The sequence below is a fragment of the Mugil cephalus genome, chromosome 6 (genome assembly GCF_022458985.1).
Source record: "Mugil cephalus isolate CIBA_MC_2020 chromosome 6, CIBA_Mcephalus_1.1, whole genome shotgun sequence".
Taxonomy (NCBI): domain Eukaryota; kingdom Metazoa; phylum Chordata; class Actinopteri; order Mugiliformes; family Mugilidae; genus Mugil; species Mugil cephalus.
The window spans coordinates 26731648-26745816 of NC_061775.1; the positions used below are offsets into that span (position 1 = coordinate 26731648).

Genomic DNA, 14169 nt, shown 5'->3' on the forward strand with positions numbered 1-14169 from the left:
CTGGTTTGTTAAAACTGGCCCAGTGTTTGCACTGAATGCTCTGAGGATATTTACAGCTCTGAGATTAAAAAAAGATGAAATCTCTTGTCACGGTTTCATTTATTTTGACATATTTAAACATATTTAAACTGCTACGTCTGTAACATCAATAGCAGCGCGATCGGCTACCGTAATAATTATAGTCTGTGCGCAACTTCTCATTTATAAAAAATTAAAATTGGGGACAGGTCATCCAAACGGGGACTGTCCCCGGAAATCGGGGACGTCTGGTCCCCCTAGAAAAACCCAAACAGCCGACACAGAACCTTTGTTTTTTTTTGGCAAGTCTCCTTTCCATCCTCACCACGCCTCTAAGTGACACAGTCACATCGTGTGTGTTTAGAAACGCTGCACTGAAAATGGTCCGGTCTGAAACGGTGTCTTGTGGTGCAGCGATTCCGGATGCTGTGTAATCAAATACACCGTTACAAACCGCCCAGACCTGATAAACATCCCACACTCCAGACTGTGGCGTGAAAAAATCACTATTCACACGGGTGAGTCTGGTTTAAGCCTAGAGAACGTTACCTGCCTGACTGCACTGCATCAAATGGTGAAGGAGGAGGAGGATGGTTTGGTTTTTATGACGTCTTATCTCTGGCGAAGAGCAAACTTCACAGCTCCGCTGCGCTTCAAACTTTGCAGCAACAGTTTGAAAAGCGTAATTTTCTCTTCCATCATGACTGGTGCAGAAAGATCGATGAGTTTGGTGTGGAAGAGCTTCACCTCAGCTCCATCTAGCACCTCCGGGAAGAACTGGAAAGGAGATTGTGAGCCTGTTCTACTGAAAAAAATCAGAAAAACTACAAAATCTTGTGGAAAGCCAAGTCCATATTAAAGTTTATGCATTTGAATACAGTGTCAGTACAGTCCCTGCATAACTAGCTCATGATTCTCTGAGGAAACATCCTTTATGATTTAATTGATTCATTTGGGGTTTTAATATTTCTATTTACACAAGGGTGAGTGCACACAGGACGAGAGCAGCTGCAATGTGGCGACAAGAGACAATAAAGAAATTCGAGGAGTCATAGCGACGCTGGGAGACTTGAGACGAACGGAGATCAAGTTAAACAAATATTAGCTATAAATGGGAGCGAGTATTAGAACTGGTTGACATGTGGAATCAAGGTGCGAAAGGGGTGAAACTTCTTGTGTTAAGGACGATAACGGTTCTTTAGAGTATTCTTCATAGAGGAAAGAAAACAGGATGAAAACAGTTTTCTCCAACTACAGATAAGTATCAGGTCTTATTATTTTAGCTTCTCTTCATTGGCTCCTTTTAAAACCTAGAACAGAATCCTATTACGTAAAAAGACCCTTAAAGGCCTAACTTTGATCTTAAACTGCAGGTCTACTTGTGGTTCTCTTAGCCTTCAGCTATCAGGCTCCTCTCCAGTGAAACCAGCTCCCAGTTTGGGTTCGGGAGGCAGACGCCCTCTCTACTTTTAAAGTGAGGCTTAATTCTGAGTTGCATTTGTGCTCAGAAGTTGGAATTTCCGAGTTCTGAGTTGGAATTTTCTACGGGAACACCCCCTGAAGTCGGATTTACAAAGATGGCTGCCGCGTGTTGAAATATTATTAGAAGCTCCTGTAATATTCCGTTTATTAGCTCTTCTGATTCGTTTTTCTTGCATTCAAACAGTCGTACAGACAGTCTTTTTTCCACATACATATGTTTAAATACTGTTACAGTTACAGTCATTTCTTTCATGTGTTATATGGGAACTACGAGCTTATGTCGCGCTAACAACGGCTAAAAACAACAGCCTGGTAAAACCAAAACAGCACCAAACACCACTGTGGCAAACTGTGATTAATAGTGTATTTCTTTCTACATTTTAATTAAATATTTAAAACTTTTGAATATTTTTTTGAATTTTTTTATGAATTTCTGCCTCTTGTGGTTAAAACTCAGGAGTGGGTTCAAGTTATCTGCTCCATTTACAATTTGTGTAACTTAAATAGCCTAAATTTAGTTTAACATTATTAGTAATAATATTAGTTGATAACAAGATTTAATTTCACATTGCACTTTGCAAAAAAATATTGAACACACTAAGTTATATTGGGACAAGGTAAGAGCTTTGTTGGAGGCGGCCGTCGTATTTTCTAACTTCTGTAACTGGAACTCTGATAACTCTTCCCCAGTGCAATACATGGAACTTAAGACTTTCCTCTTGATGAAGCTTATAGTGAGAGCTGAACTCAACCATCCACCAGCTGGAGGACGGTTGCAATGTTACTACCTTCTTCTCTCTCTGGCTCTGAGCTCCAGTTCCTAATTTCTCATGTGGTTTCATACCATTGTGTGATACGACTTTATAGCATGTTAGCTGGTCTGTGTCCCGCTCTCTCCCCCCTCACGGTTTCAGGCTGGGGTTTGTAAGACGCCTTGAGATGGTTTGTATTGACCTTTCATGCTTAAGACTTTCTTTTTGATCAGGCTTATATTTAGGGCTGGACTGAACCATCTTTACTTGTGCTGCTACAGGTCTAAGCTGCTGGGGGTCGATGCTTAGAGCACATGTCCTCTACTCTCTTCTCTGTCTTGCACCAAGCTCCTATCCCTTCATTTCTTTTCCCCGGCACTGAGCTAAGATTTCTACTGATGCAATTGTGTGATACTGTATTACTACTGCAGCACGTTTCAGGCCAGGTTTTGTAAAGTGCCTCAAGACAATTTGCGTTGTTATTGACGCTATATAAAATAAATTGAATTGAATTCATGCCATCTGTTAAAAAATGAAACCGTGTTCTTGTATCTCTGATCCTCCAGTTGTATTTTTCAGCCATCTGCGTTCTGCCCACCTCCCGACCAAATAACTGCGCATTTGTACGCATCTTCTTGCCTTGTTATTAGTGATCACCAGTAATTATACGTTGTGTGTGTGTGTGTGTGTGTTTGTCAGTTTAATGCAGCTCTCCGGCTCCCAACGTCAATCAATTAAACACGCAGGGTGTTGTTTCTCGCCTCCGCTCCGCCGTGGAGGTTGTTGTTGGAGCTTCGTGCAGAAGCTGAGACTTGTGATCGATCAGGATCAGCAGCAGCTCCGTCCTTCTAATTCTGTTGTTATGAATTGTGAATTGATTGGTTTTCTGGTGCAAATCATAGCTCCGCCCCCTCGGCTCATTAATTAGTGTTGTTTTTTTTCATGATCGGTTCTTTGTGCCTGAAGGGTGTTTTTCTCTGAATCCTCTGAATGCACCACTGAGACACTGAGGTTTTCTTTGCCTTAACTCTTTCTTTCCTTTCATGCAACTGCCCCCCCCCCCCCCCCCACACACACACAGATATCGTAACAGCCACCCCCAACTCCTCCCCACCTCCACCAACCTTCTCCCAACCCAACAACACCCCCCCCAATTACCCCCCGAGCTTCCAGCAGCACTCTCCACATCCTCTTGCATTGAAATGTGTGCCAGTTGCCATGGCAACCCCATACAGCATACAGCGGCATATTATTCCCCCTTTCAGAATTCAAAAGAGGATCAATTAGAGATGATGTCACTGCGTCAAGAGAAACACTCAAATCCTGATCACAATTGCTCCGGAGCGGCCTGAGGCCTGTGTGTGTGTGTGTGTGTGTGTGTGTGTGTGTGTGTGTGTGTGTGTGTGTGTGTGTGTGGTTTTAATGACACACAAACAGTGATATGAGAATGAAGCAAAAAATAAATAAAAGAGAAGCAAGTATTCATTCTTTTCTCTGCAGCTCAGAGACTAGAGGTGTCTGAGTCACCACTACACTGTGTGTGTGTGTGTGTGTGTGTGTGTGTGTGTGTGTGTGTGTGGGAGGGCTGGATGGCAGCGTGTGAGTGGGAAACACAAGAAGAATGAAATACATTTGAAATTCAGCATGAATTTTAGATTAGAAACATAACTAACACGTTGCAGCTCTCAGAAGAGGAGCGGTGCTCAGCTCCGAGGCTGAAAAATGAGCTGCACATCAGATCCGGGCTCCTTCACTCGGTCAGTCCTCTCACGGCTCAAACTGATACAATAAGCCGTCTCCTAATTCTACAACGCCGCTGCAGCTCTGTCGCCTCTCTGACAGAACGCGGAGCAGAGGAACAGGGGACGTTACCCACCGACGCTAAATGCAGCGTTTATTTCCTCCTGGATCCCGATGTGTGTTTAGCCTTTTTCGCCAGGAGAGCAGACGTTCCCCGTGTGTTTTTTCCGTTCTCCTCCTGCAGATACGCTGGGTTTTTTTTACATCAGTCACATAGAGGGCGAGCCGGGGGAGATGTAGAGGATGTATTTTTAGAGACGCTCTCCCGCCTCCGCTGCCAACTGTTAGTAGTAAGAGAATTAGATTCACAGCTTTCACACTGGATTGTGCGTTGAATGTGAAAGTAAAAATCAATCATGAGGTGTGAAATTAAGCTGTTGTTCCAACGCAGGCCTCAAAAAAACACCTTCTGTGCTTTCTAGTCTCTGCAAGAGATGAACAAAAGATATTGACGATGATGATGACGGTGGTGGCGGAGGAGATGAGATTTCAAATCATTCCATGTGAGAGATATACACCAATCAGGCATAACATTATGACCACCTTTTATGACCATGGACATGGGTCTTCTGAGCTCGGTGTTGAATGTTGTTAGTGGGGGCCTCTGATACTCGATCAGTTTGGGATCTAGTGAATCTGGAGGCCAGGCCAGGCCCTAACAACTGTGTCAGGCTCCATCCTGCCGCCATCAATGAGTGTCATCGCTATGGGGTGGGGGGTGTGTCTGGTCTAGGTGGGTGCTACATGTCCTGAAGTTTCCCAGCAGAACGTTAAATTATCACAAGACGTCCTGTCAGTGGTCATAATGTTATGGCTGTTCAGTTGTCTCTCCCTCCAGATGTGTTGAACACCTCCTGACACATTCCGTGTGTTTTGTCTAGTATCTGTCCACGCTGTCCGTGGTCCTGACCACTTTTATTTGAATTTCTGACCCAACATGATGACCTCTGTACAACACGCGCGCACACTCTCACGCGCACACACGCAGGCGCGCACGCAAGGCTGCATATCGATGTATATATAACCATTTCATTTTTTTTTTTTTTTTTTTTGCGTTGAACTCTGTGTGACTGAATTATTTCATTCAACGTAACCATTTCGTGTCTCGCGTCGATCAGGCCAAATTGGATTTGTGCATTGTTGCGTGCGCGCATGTGTGACAGTGTCTGCGTGCGGATGAGAGAGAGAGAGAGAGGGAGACATAGAGAGAGAGGGGGTAGTTGAAATGCGCCTCACATTCTTGTGTGGAGGGCGAAGCGAGCAGTCGTCCGCAGGGCAACGGCATCGAGACTTACAACTGAAGCCGAAGGAAACCTTCTTCCATCTGTGACTTTTCCTTTTCTTTTTTTTTTTTTTTAACTGCAGAGATAAGGTTGTCGCATCTTTCCTAGAGCGACGAGCCGTGGAAGTGCATTTCTGCCTAAAGTTGAGTCTTCCGGAGTCTTTGAACCTTCCTCAGCACCGCGAGCGTTGGTCCGCGTCCTGCGGAGGCGCGCGAAGGAGCCGCAGCAGCTGCGGGAGTCAACGTTTACAACCTCTCGATAAAATGGTAAGATTTGCCGCGGACGCGTGAATTGGAATCGCGTTTAATCTCGATTTTTTTTAAGGGGGAGGGAGGGAGGTCGACGTCCCGGAGGATGAGGAGAGGTGCGCGTGAGGGAGGGACACAGACACGAGCACGCCGGGATCTTGCGGCATGTGTTGGCTGATCTCAGGTTCCTTCTCATGTCAGGGCGCGTGTTTGCACAAGATCAGGCATCAATAAGCGTCGGACGTGAGATTAGAGGCAGAATGTAACTGATAGCTACAACATGCGCTGCGAGATATTAGTCAATTAGTCCGTGTTTATGGTTTTTAAATGAGGTTCAAATCATCCCTGCAGCCTTTTGCAAAAGCCATTTTTTTTTTTATCATTCTGAGTTCTTAGATGAGTCTGGTTGTCAGTGCAGGATGCATTCAGTCATACATGCGTCCAGGGAATTAGATCTGTACGTTGCACATGCAGCAGGAATCCTGCAGGAATTCAATTAGTAATGTTGGCTTTGTTTTCTGGAGGGGTGGATGTGTAATCTGTGATCTGTGAAACCAGGCCTGTGGATAAAACCTGTGTGTGACCTTGTGATGCATCTTTACTGTCACTGAATCACAACTGCTGCTTTTCTGCTTCATGTGTGTGGAAGGTTTTTAAAAACCTGTCGGTCACAGCCGCCCTCATCCACCCATCTGCCTCTGACAGCAGAGCTGTGCTTCCTCTCAGCTCTTACTTTTAGTTTGTTTTTTTGTTTGTTTGTTTTTTTACATGTTCATGCATGGTTGAAAAGAAAGGGTCTGTGTTCACGTATCCCAGCACGGGTGTGAGAGCCTGCATCTCTTTGGTTTGATCACACTGATAAAAAAAAAGAAAGAAAGCGCTACTTTGTTTACATTTCTGAATGCTCAGCTGCAGCCTCATTCATAAAGAGCGATGAATGAGTGACACGTCCGCCCCGAATCCTGATTCGAGGGCTGAGCAGGTGCTTTAAGTGGCGATATCGTAAATAATAAAAGACTCACCGTGAGAGCTGTGTTTGTGTCGCATCACTGAACTGAACGTGTGAGAACCAGTTGAGCGTCTGAGTTGGTTTATCCCAAAAGACAACAACTGTTCTCGGGGCTGTTCTTTGTTTAAATGGACGGTTCACATCAGGGGCAAACCACAGGATCCTGTTTAGATTCTTGCTTGACTCGCCATCACGTCCATAATGCGGCGCTGAGATGTTTCTGCTAAAAGCTCAGAGAAGACACGAGGAATCGTAAGAGCTCCTCTGTCTCTGAGATCTCAGCGATGCTGACATGTAAATGGCCCAATTAGCCCGGTAGTGTTGGCCGGCCTGAGCAGCAGCAGCAGCGGAGGGAGAAAACGAGGGCGGAGGAGAGAGGACATTAGGCGTCGGGCCCAGTCTCAGCACGGAAACCTTGTAACACACCCAGTACATCGCTAGAGCCCAGTGTCATTTAGTCGCGGACGATTCGCTGATGGATGAGGCAAAAAATGTGCAAAAAATGGTTCTAGATGCTGCACATGCAGTGGAGGTTCTGTGTTTGTTTGTCTGTTTGGTTTTTATTGGTTCATGCATTCATGGCTGCGAGATTCAACGGAAGGCGAAAGATCTCAATGCGATTTGCATCATTTTAAACGTATTTTGCTCCAAAATGACATCAGAAATTAAAAGGTTCACAGTTTTTTTGGGGGCTACCGGGAGAATTGAGGATTCAGTGATTCCAACTTGCAGAATATGTGAAATTCCACCTGTTTGCTCTTGCAGGGCTTTGGTGAATGCATAGAAACACCTTTTTCTAATTGATCTACTAAACCCTCATATGTTGTATAAATGACTGAAATTGGTCGCTTCACCTTTGACACTAGAGTCTTTGAGGCAGCTTCACCATCTTCAACAGTTTCCTCCTACGTAGTCGTCCAACACTGAAGCAGATAATCTATTCATTCTACTATATTCAGCCGCTCTGTGTCCCATGCAAACATCCCTCAAAGGGTCGTAGGAGCTTGAAGCCTGTGATCACAGCTGACACCAGGCTGAGGAGGCAGGATTCACCCTGGATGTCAGCAGTGCATCACACAGCTCCCACAGAGACACAAATTACCGATATTCACTCTCACAAGCACAAACTACGGCCACACAAGCAACGACAATGAACCTAACATGCACGTTAGATTAATTGCACATTGAAAAGCATTGTTTCAAAAAGGGTCTGTGCATGTTTTGTTAATTCCACTTATCTGCTTATAAAAACAGAAATGTAAAACGCAACCCACGCAGGTTTGAAGCCTTCCAGCTGTGAGGCGAGATGGTGTCGTGGTTAACGCTGCCGTCTGACAGATGAACGTAACAGATGCATTATGCAGGACTTTTTAAATAATGGTACGTTTTCTGTCTGTTGGACAAAAAAGTGACATTTCATTTATATTTCTTGAGTGGTTGCAAAGTGGAAATATCAAGCTGCACCGAACCAGCGGGAAAGCGACGTGCGGCGTCTCTGTATTCCAGTTCTCAGTGGAGAGTCGTGAATATTAAACCCCATTACCGCGGCTCTTTGACCCGCGGAGCAGAAGCCGTCGGCTGAGAGCAGATCAGTCAGCGGGTCGGTTGCGGGTGTTGTGATTCACGGTGCAGTCAGGCAGGAGACGAGGTCGTCCTGCTGCTCGTCGGGTCACGCTGGGAAAAAACTGTAGGAGTCAAAGGACTGAAACGAGGCTGCACATGCTCCGTCACATCCTCACGCTTCTGCTGCTCTTTACTGTCACACCTGCTTCACGTCATAACCCGTCTGCTTGCTTTGGGTTTATGTCATGTGCACTGGAAGAAGTCGTCATGTAGATGTCGTGCGCTTGCTTCAATAATCTTCATGTTGTTATTGTTGTCCTTGATAAATCCCATTTCCCATAATCCCCGGACATTTTGAATGTCCCAGGTGGAGGTGAGTGCATCACCAGTCCTGACATATTTAGACATGTCTAAGGCGGAGACAGAGCTCTGCAGGTTTCGGTTCTGAGTAGTTTCGTCATGGTTCATACTGAATACAAGCATTTTTGTTGCATTTTTAATATACCAGTATTTGATTACAAAGCGTTGGGAAAGATCCAACATGAGACACTGTTTCTGACCATTTTCAGTGTAGTGCTTCTAAACACGTATGGTTTAACTGTGTCACTGTGAGATGTGGTGAAAATGGAAAGGTCCGAAAAATGAAGCAGCAGAACGAGAAGACTTGTGCCAAAAAAAGGTGCCGTGTCGGTTGTTTGGATGAACAGACATCGGGACAGTCCCTGTTTTGGATGACCTGTCCCCCGACTAAAGCTTTCCCCAAATTTAGCTTTTTATGAATGAGGAAAAAATATTGCGCGCATACTATAAATATTACGGTAGCGGGTCACGCTGCTGTTAACGTTACAGAAATAGCAGTTTAAATATGTCAAAATAAATGTAATTGTCCCTTTTTCTTCATTTCATCTTAATAACATTTAACTTTTTTTTGTTTAATCTTCGAGCTGTAAAGGAATTTACTACTAGTGTGGGATTATTCTACAATATTTACTCGTCATCACAGTAAAATAGTCCATCCTCAGTCAATCTACTGCAGTAACTCCTCTCTCAACCAGTAGAAAATGTTGCGAACATTGTGTCATTTTGAAAAATACTGTGATTTAGATTTTTTGGTCATACTGCTCAGCCCTGGTTCAGGTTTGAGTTTTTATATTAACTGCAGAGATGGAGAGCGATTTGTCTCAGATTCTGGAAACTAACCCTTTAGAGAAGAAAGATATTAAATCAGAGATAAGTTACAGGAGCAGGTTGAAAAGAGACTGGACGTCCTGTCGTGTCTGTCTCTGTATTACTCTACAGAGATCCTATTAAATTTGTCCTCGACCTAAAATAAAATAAAGCCAGTGATGGTACGGAGGTAGGTCAGAGCTTTGAGTGTAGAATATGAACTTGCTGGAGGAGTTTCTGAGTGAAGCAGACAATGTGTTGGCGACACTTAAATATACCGAGGCCCGAATGTGGTTCGGGTGTTACCTGGCGTCCGTCACATCTCTGCTTTACCCTCAGCTTTGCCTCACAGGCTACAGACAGACAGACAGACAGACAGTCCTACACATGGATCCGCTGTATTAATGAGAATCTCTTGGAGTTAATCTCTTGGAGACTCCAGAAAGCGTCTGGCTGACTCATCTGAGACTTCCACCGGCTGAGCGGCCGTTGACACATAAACACAGGAATGAGCCAAGAAAGCTTCATATTTGGTTTCTTCCTTTCTTCACTATAGACACACACAGCTCGGGTTAAACGTTCACCAAATATATAACCAATGACTACGTCCGGTGCTGTGACATAACATGAATAAACACCTTTCATGCTTTGGTCAAAGCAAACGGAACATTTACTGTAGCAGCAGCATTTTGTGACACATTGAACAACGTTTCTGTTTGTTTCTGCACAAAATGTTTGTATTGTCCTGATGTCCTATCTTCTTCTGTCTCTACCCGGCTGGTTTTAGGCAGACGAGTCTCTCCACATGAGCTTAAGGTTCTGCACAAGGTTTTATTTCTATGAAAAGGTAGTTTTTCTTTGCCACTGTTGCCTCCATGCTGCTCTGAAGGTTTCAGAACAGATTTTGTGAAGCGTCTTGGGACTATTTGCGTTGTTATTGAAGTTATATTTAATTTAATTGAACAGAATTGTTGGAGGGTCCGTGCAATCTTTTTTAAGTATTTCCTATTCAGTTTGCCGAGTCAGAACCAGAAACTGGACAAACAACTGTTTAAATCCAAAAATAAAAAAATAAAGCCTTAATTCTGTAGTCTAAAATGAAAACATTGGTATTAGACTTAATTTTCTCTGTACTAACTTCATTTTAAAAACTAAAAGTCTAAAACAAAACACAGCCGTATTGTCCTTGAATGAAGCAGGACGTAGTCTACTCTACATCGATCCGATAGCAAATAAATACAGGGCTAATAAATAAACCTATTAGCTGAAATGTTGTCATTTCGACCCAAAGATCTACATCCCATGGAATTCTTCTCTTCCAACAATAACATCATCAGTGTCGGCTGTGTGATGCTGCTGTGATTCTAGGATGTGAGTGTAAAACTCTGTCCATGTCCACGTTTTACTTCAGGTTGGGATGGAGAAGCTCCTGCTCTTGATATTTAGAACGATACGTCCAGTCTAAGCCACAACCTCCAGGTCTGAGCGATGAAGCCCACGTGCAAGAAGCTGCAGTTCATCGAGTGGCCACTAGAGGCTCCAAAGGGAGCAAATCCCCATAGACCCCCATGTTAAAAAGCCCAACTTTACAGCGTTATTACACATGTTTACAGCCTGGTACAAAAAACAATTAAGGTTTCAAATTCTGCATAATTAAGGGCGTTCCTGCTTTGAGTGACAGGTGGTAGCCTGAGCTAACAGTTAGCGCCCACTTCTGGCTTCATTTTCGAGGTTCAGAATCCAATGGGTGACGTCACGATGGGTTTGTCCATAGTGGAAACAGTCAGTGGTCCAGTTGTAAATCTGTGGTCATGGATCATTGTTTTCAGCACTAAATAAATCTGTTTTTTCTGAGACTGAGACTATAAAAATATTTGAAATCATTAACTGATGAAAACAACTTTTTCTTCTTCACTTACAAAAACTTCTTAACGACTGTTTTCTCCTTCAGTTCTAATCCTGGTTCCTTTTTATTTTTCATTTATTGAAGGACGAAAGGTACATGAACTTATTTAGCCTTTCTTATTTCAATTACCAGAAAACTCCACTTAAAGATTTTCTTTAACAACTCAATCATCAAATACACCATTACTCATTTCCATCTATTGACTCGTTTCTGGGGGCGTTGCAGTTTTAATTCAACAGTTTCCTCTAGTTTTTATTTGACGCCTCAGTCTTGTCGCTGCACGGTTCCCAAAAGAATTGTGGGAAAAAACGGGACATAATGGGAGCAAGAAACCAGGCCAATTTTCTCTCTCCATCTCCCTGTAAATGCGCACGCCTCCCCCCTCCGTCCCCCAAAATAATGAAGCCTAAGTCATGTCTGCGTACATTAATTCCTCCCATAATTCCTTGGGCTAAATGCGGAGCCGGAGACTTGAGTGACTTACTGTGATATTCGGAGGGAATTAAACGGGTCCGGGGGCCGGATTAACACGTTTGGTGATGAATCGTGAAGCGCAGGCGAGATTAAATTTCTTCTAAGGACGACGCGTACACGGAGAAGAAGAGTTGAGGGTTGTTTTAGTGCGTGTTTTTACAGCTGTCAGAGCCGGGACCAGAACGTGTCCACGGGGACCGAACTGCTCCGGCAAAAATCAGAAAGGTGGTGCACACGTTCTCCTAATGAAGAGCTTCCTCTCGTTCTCCTCTCTGCAGCGTCGCAGGTGAGTGATCATTAGGGAATCCTTCTTCCTGCTTTACTCCCGAGAGAAATAACTCCACTTCTCACGCTCCCAGCCGAGCTTTTTCTTTTTCTTCTCACCAACTTTACTTTCATTAAAAGTAGCACGGAGACGAGCGTCCGTCCGTCCGTCCGTCCGTGCGCTTGCGTTTAGTTTGGACCGTGAAACACACCCACATGTGTGTGTGTTTCTTTAATGAAGTGTGTGCTCTTCAGACTGAGCATCAAACATTACACACACACACACATTGAGGCTGACAGTGTTGAACATGAAAAGCCGCTGAGACTCATTAAGTCTCTGATTACAGCTCGGGGAGGAGAGTCCTGAGCAGCTGCTGAGCCAACACACACACAGAGATTTATGAGAGTCATACGAGTGTTTTAAGTTTGGATTAATTAGCTTCTTATTTAAACAAACCTTTGTGCTCGACATGTTGTGGTATCATCAGACTTGAACGCGCTCGTTGGTTTTACCCACAGCTCTGGGTGCGACTGAACGTACACGACCGGTCAAAAGTTATAGAAAACAATCCTTTCTTGCTTTCTTTTTTATTGGAATGTTTGCAGTTTAATGATAAATCATGAAATCAGTATAAAACCCAAAATCTATTCTAAACTTCAGACTCATCACAGTAACCAGCTTCACATTCTTTCTTTCTAAAATAGAAATCAAACATTTTTCAGAGAGTTCTTCCCAGAAATCTGCTTTTCTTTCGCTCTTCTGTCCAGTTCATCATAAACCAGCTCCATGTGGTTAAAGTCTAGAGTCTGGGCCATGTTTCACTCCATGTTTTCAAGCTTTGCATCTTGTTTCTATCCTGAGATAGTTCTGGTTTAGCTTTAGACTAAAGTTTTTGGCTCATTATCTTGCTGTAGGATGAAGCAGTAACCCTCCTTTTGCACATTTATATGTCATCAACAATACAAATTGTCACAAGATGTTTTACAAATACTGTAGCCTGAAACGTCCGGAGAAAAACTTTCCCTTTTAACAGGAAGAAACCTGGAGCAGAACCTTAGATAACCTCACAACTGGTTCAGAACAGAAACAAAAGGAGGTCAGTAGTTTCACGTGATGGGAGGATGTGGAGGATGAGTGTTAAACTTTTATTCAGGAGGATGGAGGAGCAGAACGTTTGTGGAGTAGAGAACACGAGGTACAAGCTCCGCTCTCCACACTGCATTAAGTTTGACAGAAAGATTTATTGGACTGAATCCACTCGACTGAAGGAGAAGCTGCAGGGGAGGAAACTGAGCTGCAGGTCATTCATGCCCAGAATACACAACGCTAACTGTTAGCGCTCTAATGGTTAATGGCTTGGCTGATTGCACTGTCTGTTGCGCATCGGCACACAAGACACTTTATGTAACCACACACTGAGGCACTTCACAATGTCTGTATATCCCACGTGGATCGGACTGTAATTCTTACTTACTTATTTTATTTTATTTGACTCTTATTCCTATGTCTGTGCCTGGTTCATATATGATCTTTCCAATACTTAATAAATGATATTATACTTAATAAAAGATACCTGACCCTAACAAGAGACGTCCGGGCATTTCTAAAACGGTCAGATCGGATCAGGTATCAAGCTTCAGCCTGATCTTCTGTAGTTATTTATTCTAGTTCTGCTATAAACCAAAACCACATCCCTCCCTCCAACTGTTTCCTTCCTCTCGTTGGCCAGATGAAGCTAAATAAAATAAATTAAGAAGCAGACAAAGCTCCCAAGAAAACAAAGAAGAACCAAAATCCTGGTGCGATGAAGTCAGACAGTCAAGGTGATAGTAGTTGATCATCATTCAATACAACCACCTGATGAAATCAGGCAACAACCAGCAGTGAATGCTGCAAAGTTTAAAAGAAGAGGAAAGTTTCCTGGAGACGTCGTGTGTCACGTTTTAGGATTAAAGTAAGATGTTATAATGACAATGTAGGATTGTAGGAAAGAGACTTGGATATGAGACTTGTAGAAGAAAAGTTGCTGCCGTCAATTACAGTAAAAAAACAAAAATAACAGTTTGGTTTCTTGGTTTATTTGGTTTGAATGTTTTATTCGTGCTCTTTGTTCCTGCTCTGATTCCATTCACCTGTGTCGCCTCGTGTCATTTGTGTGCTTCCTTCCCTCATTAGTTTCAGCTGTGTTTGCATATACATGTG

At 43.5% G+C, this 14169-nt stretch overlaps 1 protein-coding gene across 2 annotated transcripts in view; it reads left to right on the forward strand.

The window, feature by feature from the left end:
• The first annotated feature begins 5240 nt into the window (after nucleotides 1-5240).
• adcyap1r1b (adenylate cyclase activating polypeptide 1b (pituitary) receptor type I) overlaps nucleotides 5241-14169 on the forward strand; it is a 30371-nt gene continuing 21442 nt past the window's right edge. Inside the window, exon 1 of one of the 2 annotated variants that reach the window (XM_047587903.1) lies at nucleotides 5241-5601. The gene's annotated coding sequence lies outside the window, so the exon portion shown is untranslated. The remainder of the gene's footprint in view (nucleotides 5602-14169) is intronic. The other variant, XM_047587904.1, reaches the window with a different exon arrangement.